Source organism: Callorhinus ursinus, unplaced genomic scaffold, assembly GCF_003265705.2.
Source record: "Callorhinus ursinus isolate GAN/ISIS: 27379988/994484 unplaced genomic scaffold, GSC_fseal_2.0 scaffold2, whole genome shotgun sequence".
NCBI lineage: Eukaryota > Metazoa > Chordata > Mammalia > Carnivora > Otariidae > Callorhinus > Callorhinus ursinus.
Window position 1 is genome coordinate 3348020 of NW_027397064.1, and position 13601 is coordinate 3361620.

The window sequence follows — 13601 nt, forward strand, 5'->3', positions numbered from 1 at the left end:
GATTAAAAAGAAGACCTCGTACAATCTAGGACACAAGGTTCTATCAGATACCACAAGTTGCAATCCTATGACCCTTCCACTGTGGCAAGCACTTTAAAAATAATGAGGTGTTTTGATCTGTCAAGTATGGTGGCCTCATCAATATACTGAAATCACAGCCTCTGTGTCCTGACCTAGCCCAGACCCTGGAAATACAAGGAGACACAGGAAATGCTTCCAACGGGGGGATGACACACCAGCTGGAGAAAATAAGTATCCATATGAAATCGTATTTTTTTAAACTGCTGCTTATTACATGGCACACTAGGACCCCAGGATCTTCCTCTAAGTTTCAGGTAAAATTCCATGCAATAGGAAACTATTTTGTAACAACTGTTCTGTCTCAGACGCCAATACTACTAAGCGCCTAGACAAGAATGAAGCTGTCTGGTGGGAGCTCAGGTGGAAACTAAGTAAACGGTCAAGCATTTCACTAAGGACCAGGAAAATGTCCGAGAGGTTGGTGGTATGGTGTTGAGAAAAGATGGAGCTCATGGATGGATGTGTAATAGCTGGATGTGTGAAAAAGAAAGAACATTGAATAAGTCTGGTACTCAAAAGCATTGTGTTTCTCCAAGTGGTTCACTGTACCCAGAAAAAGTGTCTTGCTGTTCTCTTCATGCTGGAGGTGAATGACCAGCAGCTAACAGGGAACCATGGGGAAGCTAAGACAGTGAGGGTCTCGGTGGAGGTCACCTGACAATATTTAAGTGTGGAGTAAAACAACACCCAAGGATTGGCTGCCAGGTGGGGGAACGGAGGAGGCAAACGACAGCCAGGGTAAGGGGCCTACTGGTGAATTAGGAGTTACTGGACCTCCAAATGCAATTTTTGGGCAAGGCGCCCTCTTGTCTCTGTAGACATATTAAATCAACCTCACACATTAGGAAAGGACGTATTCTAAAACACTCTTGGGTAAATAACCTCTCAAGTGTTTTAAGACTAAGCATGAAATGAAATAAACACATTCCTTCCTTGGCAGAATATTGGTAGATTCCTTTTAGAACACAAAGGAAAAAAGCCAATAAATGTGTAGTTAGTATAAACAATTAAGTTCTTAGTCCACGTAATTTCAGAACTGCCCAATGAACCAGACTGTGGGCTGCAAGGGACCCAGGGAGGCTGGAAGTGTGAGCTGTTTGCTTGTGACTGCTAACCAACAGTCAAGAGGTGCAGAGAGAGCCAGAGAAAGTTCTGGAAGCAAAGTGCAAGGGACAGAAGCCCCAGCCTGTGGGGTGAGGAAGGCCCCCTTAGTGTATCAGGGAAGAGACTGCAGGGGCCAAGAGAATGGCAGGGAAGCCGGGACGGGAAGTAGGCTGAGGGCCTTTTAATTGTGGGACAGTGTGCACAGTCCAGCAGGTGAAGGGCTTGGGAATCAGTTTCGGGTTCATCAAACAGCAGGACGACTGCTGACAGAAGCAACGATACAAAACGGAAGCAGAAGCACAAGATTCCAACCCAGAGGAAGGAACCCGAATGTGGGACCTCAGGATGGAGAGTGTGAGAAGAGGTGTCTTCTCCCTGCCATCAAAGGCAGAGACTTGACCCCGCTATATAAGCACTTAGGAGGGTGGGCCACATGGGATCCAACCCAGACGCAGGGAAGAGCGTGCAGGAATTCTCGGCAGCAGAGGGGGGCGGAAAGAGAAACTCCGGAATGTGAGTGGCCACGGTGGGGGAGACGTTCTGATGGAGAAACACACAACTCTAGAAGATTCGAAAATCACCAGCCCAGGAGGAAAAGACGCTACAGGGTCTCTAGTGACTTCCTAAGGATAGAACTCAAATGGCCAATTCTTGGTGCAGAATGAACGCTCAAAAGGCCACGCAAGGCTGGAGCCAGGAGGAACATGGGACCAAAGACCACTGGAGAAAGGATCCGGGGCTGCACCTGAGGGTGGGCAGATACAGATCAGCTCTTCACTGGGAGTGGGGAGGCCAGGCCTCTGTCAGCAGTTGATAAATCATCCAGAGACATATAGTGGGGTCCACAAATCTGCTGTCAGCCAGGAGCAGAAGCCACAAATCTGCTGCATGGCAGCCAGGAGCAGAAGGCCCCGATGCACCCTGACCCCACAGGACAGGCTAGCTGGCGTTCGCCTCCGCCATCTTGACAGACCCAAGACTCCACGTGGAAGTCAAGATACTTGGGAAGCTCCCCAAAATACAATTGACCATGAAAGAGCTACGGTTTTGAAAGGATGTGGACCAAAGACAAAGTTATTACCATTAAAGTAGATTGAAGGATAAGACAGACTGGAAAAATCATAAGGAGCCTCATGAATGAGCTCGGGGTGTTGAAGATGGTGAACGAAAAGCACAAGGGAAGTGATCCTTGGCTACTGTAAGGCTGAGGGTCAAGGTCATTTACAGGAAAAAAAAAAGGTTCTTTTTATTTATTTATTCATGAGAGTCAGAGAGAGAGAGAGAGAGAGAGAGAGAGAGAGAGAGAGAGAGAGAGAGAGGGAGAAGCAGGCTCCCGGCCCAGCAGGGAGCCCGATGCGGGGCTTGATCCCAGGACTCTGGCTGGGATCATGACCTGAGCCGAAGGCAGACGCTTAACCATCTGAGCCACCCAGGCGCCCCCCCCAAAAAAGGTTCTTAAACATACTTAACTTACTTCCATTAATATCCCCCGAAAATAGGCCAACCTAAGCTTCGTCACCAAAGTTAAAACTTGTACATAATGAATTAATTCTCGCATAGTAACTCTTTCAAAAATATCAACTTGCTATAACTTTCTTCTTTAATGCCAATTCTTAACAAATTAAAATACAATAACAGGAGTGTAATTGAGCATTTATTGCTTATGGGCTCTAAAATGAGGCTAATCAGATAGTGACTAAAGCCTCAGCATGGGCTCTTTTAATAGGCATGTTTTAACATACAATAACCAGGATATTTTATTCAAAATTATTGTAGAAATTGTACCAAGTGTCTGCTCTTTGGATTTGAATGCGGCAAGGGAACACATTTATCTTTGGCTCAGCATGGGCCAGGGAATCTGTTTTCTCGCTTGAGTTAGGCACCGAAACTTCAGAGGAACTAGATCTAAAAAAACCAGGATATAAACTTGGCAATTCTTACAGTGCAAGCCACTAACATTTTTATAAACCTTACAAAATGCATTTCCTAATCCATAAAAGCCCTTCAACGTGGTGCTTCAGAAACAGGTGGAATGCAAAGGCGCGCGAGTATGCAGCTTCGAGTTTCCCCCAAGAGAAACGACGCTGAGTTTTCTGTTTTTGAAAGAACCCAGCCTTTTCATCTCTCCCCAGCTTGGTACTTGAGGAATTAAAGCTAGGACCACTAACCAATGTCGCCTCCTCAGAAGTGGGACGTGCTGCCCGACGGGTCTGAGGTAGGGACCTCACTGGGTGAAGTAAAGACAGCAAGCTTGATTTTGATATGCAAATGTTACAGATACTACCCTTCTCGTGTTCCTTGTAGAAAATGCTGATCGATGATAAAAGGGGAAAAAACCCTTTAACAAGGCATGAGGGTAATTCAAAGCCAAGTACTTTTAAACAGCACTTAACAAGTCCCTGGGGCCCACTCAAGAGCCAGGCCCCCCAGAGGTGTCATCTCCTGCCCCTCGACAGCTTGAAAAAGTAGTAATTGCAACCCTATTTGCATTTTTCTTCTCAAGTTGTCCATGCTCGTCGTGTGGATTATTTTTTCCAAGCAGGTGCTGGAGCAAAGGGACCCGTTGCTGAACATGCCGATGGCTCGGGAACCGTACACGGCGTCCCCCTGCAAGCCCACTCCTGCACCTTTGCCATCCCTTGTTTTTTACCTCTCGCTCCTAATTATGTTGCATCTATTGCCGTACACTTAATTAGCTGCATTAATGTGATTTCTTTTCACATAGTCAAGCAATTAAGAGCTATGATTGAGTTTCATTCAATTAGCCTCAACAAACATGCTAATTGATGTCCCAGATGCAAATGAGGTGCAATGAGAGAAACCTGCTAGCAATTGAGAGCCGTGTCAGAGACCCACAGCAGCTTCCAGCTTGCTGACAGCCGCACGGCTTAGCGCGGCTCCCACCTTCTGCCCCTTCTAGGGGCTGCCTTCAGAGAGGGCTGTGGGGTCATTAGTGCCGCGGCGCACGGCATCTCTCTGGATACGGAGAATTAATTGATTTGCGGCTGTACCATCTTGTCCTCGAATCCACGGTCCTGCGTTACCAGGACCTGGAGGTCATCAACGGGCTAACATGGTGCTTGGGCGGGGAGAGTAAGCCCTCACCCAAATACCACATGAGGCTACTGGACCAACCCAGGAGTTCTCCCCAGAACTGCAGAGGGAAAGGTGTGGAGGTCTTGGCTTGGCCATCCCAGAGCCCTCCGTGCGTGATGGCCTATACGGTTCTCAGTAAATGGTGAGTTCATCTTAGTCAGCTCTGGGGCATCTGGAGCTTGGACTTAAGCTCAAAATACAGCCATCCATCAATAGTCCCTAAAAATACTCTTACTATATTGATTCTCACTGCCTCCCATCCCGACGTTACCTTTGGCTGTCTGCTGAAAGATGGGTTTGCTTGATGTGTTCACGGGGGTACCAAAAGCAGTTAACAAGGTCTTAAAGCCAACCCCAAATGCAGAAATGGTATGACTGGCATCTCGGAATGAGAGCATCTGAATAAAACACACGGCTTTGCGACTCTACTTTCCTCCAAGTATAGATAATGCGATCAACACCGCTGTGATTTTACACAGACTTTTTAAACAGTATGGAGACTCTTCGTTTCATAATTAAATGATGGGAAAAAAATCACAGAAATTTTTGTTCCAAGTAGGTTTTGTTCCAGTTAAGTTCTAGTTTCTAATTGTACATAAATGCTTAGAAATGTAATATATTAACACACAATACTTTGTCTAGGTTAGATAATCATTAGCACAAACTGATACTTGCCATGGCCAATATGTTGGATTTTTCCTCTTTGCATGACCTAGCTTGGCAGTCCTCAAGGTGTGGTCCCTGATACCTTATCCAGGGGTTCACAGGTTCAGGGCTATTTTCAAAACATCCCAAGACACTGGTTTGCCTTTTCCAGAGTTGAAATTTGTTTTTATGGTGACTAAAACTGCTAGTTCCAGAGCATAAACCCAGGCAGTGGAACCAAATTGTACTAGTCCCTATTGTCAGTATTCATTGCCATGCTCTCTAAATAAAAACAAAGTTTCACTTAAGAATGTTCTTGGGGCTCCTGGGTGGCTCAGTTCGTTAAGCATCTGCCTTCGGCTCAGGTCATGACCCCAGGGTCCTGGGATCGAGCCCCAGGTTGGGCTCCCTACTCAGTGGGAAGCCTGCTTCTCCCTCTCCCTCTGCCGCTCCCCCTGGTTCTGCTCTCTCTGTCAAATAAATAAATAAAATCTTAAAAAAAGGCAGTTATTAATTCTTAAACAGTTCAACCCTGAGTACCTACATGTCTTCTTAATTTTCCGGGTAATGACACGGCAAGCACGCGTGAGTGTTGGTGCCACACACGGAAGGGGATGGGTGTCCCACAGAAACACACTCTGCGGTTGTCTGAGTTGCAAGTTGAACTAGCACTTTTTTGGTGGGACCCATTTTTACTTGAAAGAATGACTACGTCAGACATTAACTATGACTATTCTGTTTTGGGCCCTTGGCAGGTATTTTCTTGAAAATGACCAACGTGAGCACTGCAGGGAAAACAGTGGACAGTATCTGTGGCTAGTGTATAATCTGAGCTTCTAGTGAGGATGAGAATCTTGGCAACTTGTATCTCTCACCACGAGCTGGACACTTTCCAAATACTGATGTTCTTTCCTGACAAGATGGGCGGTGATATAAATGAAAACAGTTTCTGGATATTATATGATGAAAAGTGTCACCTTTAGGAAAGCTGCATACCTCAGTTAAACAAGTTTTTTCAATTATTTATTTATTTATTTATTTGAGAGAGAGAGAGAGAGAGAGAGAGAGAGAGAGCGAGCATGCACATACACAGGGGGAGGTGGAGGGAGAGAGAGAGGGAGGGAAAGGGAGAGAATCTCAAGCTGACTCCATGCCGAGCACGGAGCCCAACGCGGGGTTCTGGATCTCACAATTCTGAGATCAAGATCTTAGTTGAAACCAAGAGTTGGGTGCTTCACCGAATGAGCCACCCAGGCACCCCTAAGCAATGTTTTTGAAATGACACAGGCATGGTGTCACATGGAAGGATGAAAGGTCATGGATCTTCACTGAGCAGAGAAGGAAACAGTGAGTGATACTCTTTCAGATTCCATGCTGCATTCCTAAGCTATAATCAATGGTCACATGTTGCATTTCGATAGAGTACCCAAAAGGAACACCCACGATGATCTGAATGGTTATTAGAAGTCTCCTCCCGCTTCCAGCTAAATACCTATCTATATAAGGTGAGGTTCTTGATACACTTCAATCAAAACAATGCATCACAGGAGACTGAAGGCAGATGGCAGGTATGACAATCTAGCTCTCTTTTATTAAGCCAGGTATCAACGAGCTTTGGAAATAGTAAGACAATCCTACTGTTCTCAAGATTTCCTTTCATTGTGGAAAATGTGTTTTTCATAAAAATGTTATTTATGTAATAATATCACATAGGGTGGTGTATTATTCTTTTAAATAAATTACGTGAATATTTCAAAATTTTCTTAGTTTTGATTTCTAACGTGTTAAGTATCAATTAGATACAACCCACAGATGGGGCATCTGGCTGGTTCAGTCGGAGGAGCATGCAACGCTTGATCTCATGGTCATGAGTTCGAGTCCCACTCTCGGTGTAGAGAGGACTTAAATAAATAAAACTTAAAAAAGAAAAGATATAACCCCCAGAAATAAAAGCCCTTTAGGATTCCTCAGTTATTTTTAAGTAAAGGAGTCTTGAGGCCAAAAGGCTCAAGAACCACTTGCCCAGTTCAATATTCACAAGATGGCCAAGGGCCATGAGCGCATGACAGCTTCACACACATAACTGGGGGAAGGGAACGAGAGCCAGGTTTCTGCAGAGATATCAGAAATGTTCTTCAGATTTGTTTGTCTTTTCCTGGAGGAAAGGATTGACTCATTCTCCCGATTTTCACTGTACTTCATGAATGTCCAGGTTCAAAGAGGAACAGTAGTTTGTATAAGTTCTATTTTTAAAAAATCCTTACTTCTGGGCTCAGGAAAAAAAAAAAATGTAAGAGAAGCCATTGTTAGATGCACTGCTATTCCCAACTCCATTTAATACTATTTTCAAAGGAAACTAATCTATAAAGACACACATAATACTATCCATTCAAAGAGACCTAAGCAAATGTTCCAGTCCAACATTTCTGAATAATAAACAATAGGCTCATATACAGTCCCAGGCGTGGATGAAACCAACACCCTAAAAATACTATGAAAATATCGTAAAACTAGGAGAAATCTTCTGGCCACGTCCTTTCAGATCACATAACTCAAAGAAGACAATTTCTCCTTCTCTGCAAAGGACCAGTCACAATAGCAAGGTAGGAGGCAGCTTCAAAGTGGAAAACGCTAGGAGAGATGATTTTTGTTTCCCCAGACAGCCAACAGAATTCCAGGGTTTCACTTTTGGGGCTGCCTTTGTCAGGACCACTCGACCAATGCTTGTACGCGCATGCCAACGTGACGCGCGGCGCCCGCGCCAGGAGGAAGGTACCCGCTGCCCGGGACAAACGCAACAGTTACGACAGCAAACTCTTTTGTGAAGAAAGGCTTTACTGGGCCCAGTGATCACGGAAGCTCAGGTAGATGGGAAGGCCGGGGAAGTGGCACGGGGGTCAGGGGCGGCGCGCTTCACGCTCCCACGCAGAGCCAGGGCCAACCTCCTGAGGCCCCTCTGCCGGCGAGCATCCAACACGCGTGGGCTGAAGTCCAACATCAACTCTGGGGGATAGGTTATTATAATATAAATCAAAACAGCAGAAAACTCCAAACTGAATTATACCTTTTGCTTCCTGATTGTATCTGTCTTCACTGGCCTAGGATATTGAGCTTTACACTGCAAGAAAGATTTTCCCCATTTTAGGTTCAAATTGAGTATTACCCAGTTGTAACCCATGCGTGCTCAAACCCAGCCCGTACAAAATGAATGTGTCGGGTATGAAAATGGCTTCCTGTCTTCCCAGTCACTGTAGGCCCCTTCCAAAGGCAAGCATGAGTGAAATTTCACTGCAATGAACTTCAAGGAGCCAGCACCGTTCCCTGGCTTATGTGAGTGCTTTCATAAGTAATTAGGGCTTGAAACAACTGGACCAGCAGTTAGATCTGGGAAGTTCTGAGTGAGATAGGAATGTTCGGCATAGCGTTATTAGAGACCTGAAGCTCTTTAAAACTTCAGACTTCTTGGGGTGAATTCGCTAGAATACACAGCTCTTGAAGAAGCAGGTTTTTAAGACAGAAGAGCACACACAGTCTGTCCTTGGGGGGCACTAATGATCACTATGCCTTTTTCTCTGCCATTTGACCCAGTGCAGGACAGAAGTCTCCCTTATCCATTGTTGCCCACCAGCACTGAAGGACTTCTCCTCATGCTGAACGCTCACCACACCTGTTTGGTTTTTTTCTGAGGCACTGCTTTTCCAGGAGTAATTGTGTCCCTGATGCTACTGCTGCCAAGGTGGTTTGATCAGCTTCATGTTCAATGAAGAGCAGTCAGCTAATGTTCTGATTTCCTCAACCTAAGAAGTACGCAGAGGACCAAGTCAGCTTCCTTCGGGCCAGAGAACAGCCTCGGAGACCATGCCCAGGACCCAACCTCAGGGTTTCAGGAGTTGTGTGCTCGGTGCATGCTACTTAATCATTCCTGGTCCCCGTTTCCACATCTTTAAAGACAGGGAGATGAACAGCTCCTGCCTTGTGGGACGGTTCTGAGGATGAACAGAGACCATACGCCAACTGTTTACAAGAGGGCCAGAGCCCTCCCCAAACGACAGCTCCTCCTACTGCTGTCCAGCGCTTGCCCTCCAACTTGATGTGGGCATGAGGGGTGACCTGTCAAGCGACTTTTCACTTCCCAGCACAGGAAAAAAGAAATTGTGTCTCCGCAGACGTCCGGGATGTTCTACTTTTTATTTTTCTCTCCCTCCTCTTTCCTTCCTTCCTTTCTTTTTTTTTCTTTTTCTTTTTTTTCTTTTTGGTGGGGGAGGCATGTATATGGTAGTCAGACATTTTTATTGCAAAATGCCGTCTGGAAAAGATGCAAAACAAAATTGCTAAAATGCAAGGGAAAAAAATACGGGGGAAAAACAAAAGGCCCCCTTCCCTTTGCTTATTGAGTTCAAAGGCATAACATGCAGCACCCTGCAGCAAATGGGAAGCTACACTAATTTTAAAGCCATAAAACGCTATCAAGTGCCCTGCGGGGCAGGACTACACTGAAGCTAGTGGTACCTAAATAAGACACGGTTCATTTACTCCGCAGCTTAGCCTAATGTAATCATCAGCGGATTTTCGCCTAGAGTTGTAACAGGCAGAGAGCCGATGCGGCCGAGGTGGCACTCCCAGCCATCGAGGGGGCCGCCGCTAGATTGCTGTTGATTAGAAAATTTTTCAGTTTTGACAAGCACTTAATGAACATAAATCGCACCTTGATTGGTTTCCATTTGGGGCCACAGGCACACCTGAGAAGAGGCAGACCCTTCACCTCCACCTCTCTCTTCCTAGCAAGACCTTCGCAACAAGCCAGCAATTGGGTTATGAGCCACAGAGGAAAATATTTATAAAATATAATAATGGAATTCAATCTCTTGGTAGAAGTGAAAGATTTCCTCGCAACCCCCCACATCCATCCTCTCCCGCGGAGAGTTCTCAGTAGTGACTTACTGTCTGGGAAGAAAACCAATGGGTTTGATTTATTTACTTTTTTGCAAGAACTCTGGCTACAGTTAGGAACACTAAAAAGACCAAAAATGGAAAACAAAATGATACAGATTAGGTCAAGGGATGAACTATCATGCTGTGTCCTGATAAGACAAAGTCCCATCGATTCTACTAGAAGCTTTAAGACTCAAATCCACAAGCTACATGGTGAAATCTGCATATTTACAGAAACACACGAATACACTATACCATTTTTTTTTTTTTTTTTAGAAAAGAAGGCAGAGGGATTTTTTCAATGTAGAAAAAAATAGGTTAGGTAGGATCTAGGATATTTGTTGGTTTAGTTTTTATAGAAACATGGAGACTTTTTTTGGTCTGCTCATGCCCTACTTACGCACACTCTGTGTGATCAACGTGGAGACAACTTGTACCACAGTGAGCTGCCATTCTGGCCACTTTATTTGAAAATCTAAACACTTTACAAACCCTGAGGTTCTATAAAATAAACAAAAATCTCCTTAGGCAGAAATAAGACTTTGATAATCTTTTTTTGTGTATGTGCAAAAGATATGAGTTTTTCAGCAGTCATTCTTTCTAACAAAAGTTGTAGATAATTCCCTGAAAATATTTACACTACCTAGCTGGGATCATTCCATGGACTTGACAGCACTAATATTCATCACACTGTCTGAAACTGGGTGAATGCCAGAGAGCACTCCCAGGTCACCCGAAGCACAGATGGGACAGCCTCCCCAACACTCGGAGGGCTCCTGACAAAACCAGGGGCAGTCTATGGAAACAGGGCTGGGTGACTGCTCTCATACCACATGGGTTCCTCCCTAATTTGCTCTGCTCAGGACTGTGCCCAGCAAATTCCCCAGTGGGTCCTGGTTAAGGTTGGACATCTTTAAAAGTCAGTTATTCTCTATAGTTCTCACATGTTGTAGTTTGGACAATAAAACCCCAAGCTTCAAAGGGGCATCTGCACACCCATGTTCGCAGCAGCATGATTCACAACAGCCAAGAGCAGGAAGCGATCCAAATGTCCATCCACAGATGAATGGATAAACAAAATGTGGTGTAAACACAGAATAGAATATGATTCAGCCTTCAAAAGGAAGGAAACCCTAGGGGCGCCTGGGTGGCTCAGTCGTTAAGCGTCTGCCTTCGGCTCAGGTCGTGATCCCAGGGTCCTGGGATCGAGCCCCACATCGGGCTCCCTGCTCCGCGGGAAGCCTGCTTCTCCCTCTCCCACTCTCTCTGCTTGTATTCCCTCTCTCGCTGTGTTTCTGTCAAATGAATAAATAATATCTTTAAAATAAAGGAAGGAAGGAAGGAAGGAAGGAAGGAAACCCCATCCTGTGCTACAACATGGCAGGACCTCAAGGACATTATGCTGAGTGAAATAAGTCAGTAAAAAAAAGACAAATACTATATGATTCCACTCATCTGAGGAACTTAGAGTAGACAAATTCACAGAGACAGAAAGTACAATGGTGCTCACCAGTGGCTACGGGGAAGGGGGTGGAGACTTCGTGTTTAAGGGGGACAATCTCAGTTTTGCAAGATGAGAAGGTTTGGATAAGAATACACTTCACACCACTGAACTGTACGCTTAAAAATGGTTAAGATGGTCAATTTTATGTTGTGTGTGTTTTACCACAATCAAAAAGACAAAACCAAAACCTTGAATTCCTCTCCCACCTTGCAGACCTTTTCTTTAATCTTTTCTTCGAGTGGAGCCTGGATATGGCTGTGACATATTTCAGTGTTAAAGCATCAGGAGGTGGCTTCCTCCTCCTATGATTTCAGGCCTGCAGGTACGAGGACAGCCCAAGCACGTGGCCAAATCGTGCCTCATTCTTTGTTCAGCAAGATCTCACCGATGCGAAGTACATGCAGCTGACAGGATCCCCGGAGGTGTCTGCTCCAAGGGGTTCCTGGTCTCGTGGGTGACTCGGGCCATAGCATACGCCGAGAGAACAGAGAAATGATGGACACAGCAAGGGGAGGGGAAGGCATGCACGGCAGGTGCACCCCAACAGGCCTGGTGGAGAAAACCCCACAGAAATGTGCCCTTCTCAAGACTTCGGGGGAAGGATGAGCAGAGTCAGTCTGGCACGGAGGAGGAACAGGAGAGGGCATTCTCAGTGGAAGAAGCCGCAAGTGTTAGGGCCCAGAGGCTGGAGAACATGGCAGGTGCAAGCAGCTAGAAGGAAAGTCCAGCTGGGGAGGGACATGGCGGGTCAGAGGCAGTGCGTGGGGCAGCAGCCAAGACCTGGAGGGTCCCATGAAGGGGTGAGGGCTCCATCCTAAGCACAGTGGGGATCTTCTCCATCATCGACACATTTAAAAGAATCAAGTGGAGGGAAGTAAGTAACAACAGGTATTGTATACTCTTGAAAAGTATACAGAGAAGAGAAAAGAATCACAGGAAGAACTGCCCTTCTCTGCACAGCAGACAACGGCTGAGTTTTGGAAAACCTGGTGGGCAGGGTGCCACGCCCGCTGAACGGAGCAGACAAGCAGGCCTGAGGTCAGGGAAGGGGGGGGTGGGAAGTCACCTGTGTCAGCGGGACTTCTGAGGCCCTCCTGGATTAGCTCCCGTGGAGGACAGAAGGCAGAGACCATCGCTACAGCGGAGGAAGAAAAGAAGCCCAAAGAGCACCCGGAGTCACGGACCTCGAAGGGGCTTGGTGATCCCCACAGTGGGCCGCCAAATCCCGATGCACCACTGGGCTCCATCCTGGCCACTATGGTGCGGAAGGGCCCTGCCAGGCCCGGAAGGCATGAGTGCAGGGTCCCCTCTGAGCACCAGAAAGAATCAGAACAGGACGCTGATGGCACCCGTCAGACATGAAGGAAGGAAGGAATTTTTAGATGGACAGAGGTGAGGATGTGCTGGAGGCCACAGAGATCCACAGTGTGACTTCCTTCTCCACATAATACAAAGTAGATGGAGTTATGTGCGTGTACACGGATGGCCTAGGTTCTCACGTGACTACAAAGAGGTGTGTTTTTAATTTACTCTCACGTCTGCTGTTAAAAGCTGCCTGAACGCCTCTCCTGGGAAGAGGCAGAGCATCAAGTGTGATTGGAAGCAAACAAGATCTGGACACGGAGCTCCTGGAGGGGCTGCTCCCACCGTGGGCCCAGGAAACCACTCTGGTGGGACAACTGGACAGCAGTTATTCCTGGGGCAGGCTGAGAACACACCACACGCAGACTCGGGGACAAAGCTTCTACCCCAACCTTCCCAAAGCCCCACCATATCCCCCTACAGTCCCCGTCACAACAAACTCGGGGTTTTTCTGCTGCCCCAGGGCTGATGCCGGCCACTCTAGAAACTCCCACACTGTTTTCAAACTCAGTCCCATCAGCCTGAAACAGGCAGACAGACCAGAACAGAAAGGTTCACTTGTGGCCAGAGTTCCAGATTTCTGCTCCTCAGTATCGACGTATTTTCCTAATCCACTTTAAAATGGATTATTTGGGGATTTCAGTAGTGGTTTAAGATTTTATGGCCTTTGTGTAATACTGCGCGTGTGTATGTTCTCCCTCACCCGACGTAAGTGGATCTGTACCCAGGGAGGTCTAGATGTGCAACGTGCTTCATTTCCTCCACCCCAGTGTCACTGGAATTTTCAAAGTAGAGCCAGGATCATCCCCCATGAGGATCCCAGCCCGGGCAGTGCAGGAGCAAAGATACTGCAGGAACCACATGACTTGACTGCATG

The 13601-nt window shown here is 46.4% G+C and overlaps 1 protein-coding gene across 8 annotated transcripts in view; it reads right to left on the reverse strand.

Moving 5' to 3' along the window:
• AGAP1 (ArfGAP with GTPase domain, ankyrin repeat and PH domain 1) overlaps positions 1-13601 on the reverse strand; it is a 513811-nt gene that overhangs the window by 169989 nt on the left and 330221 nt on the right. The gene's annotated exons all lie outside the window — the stretch shown is intronic.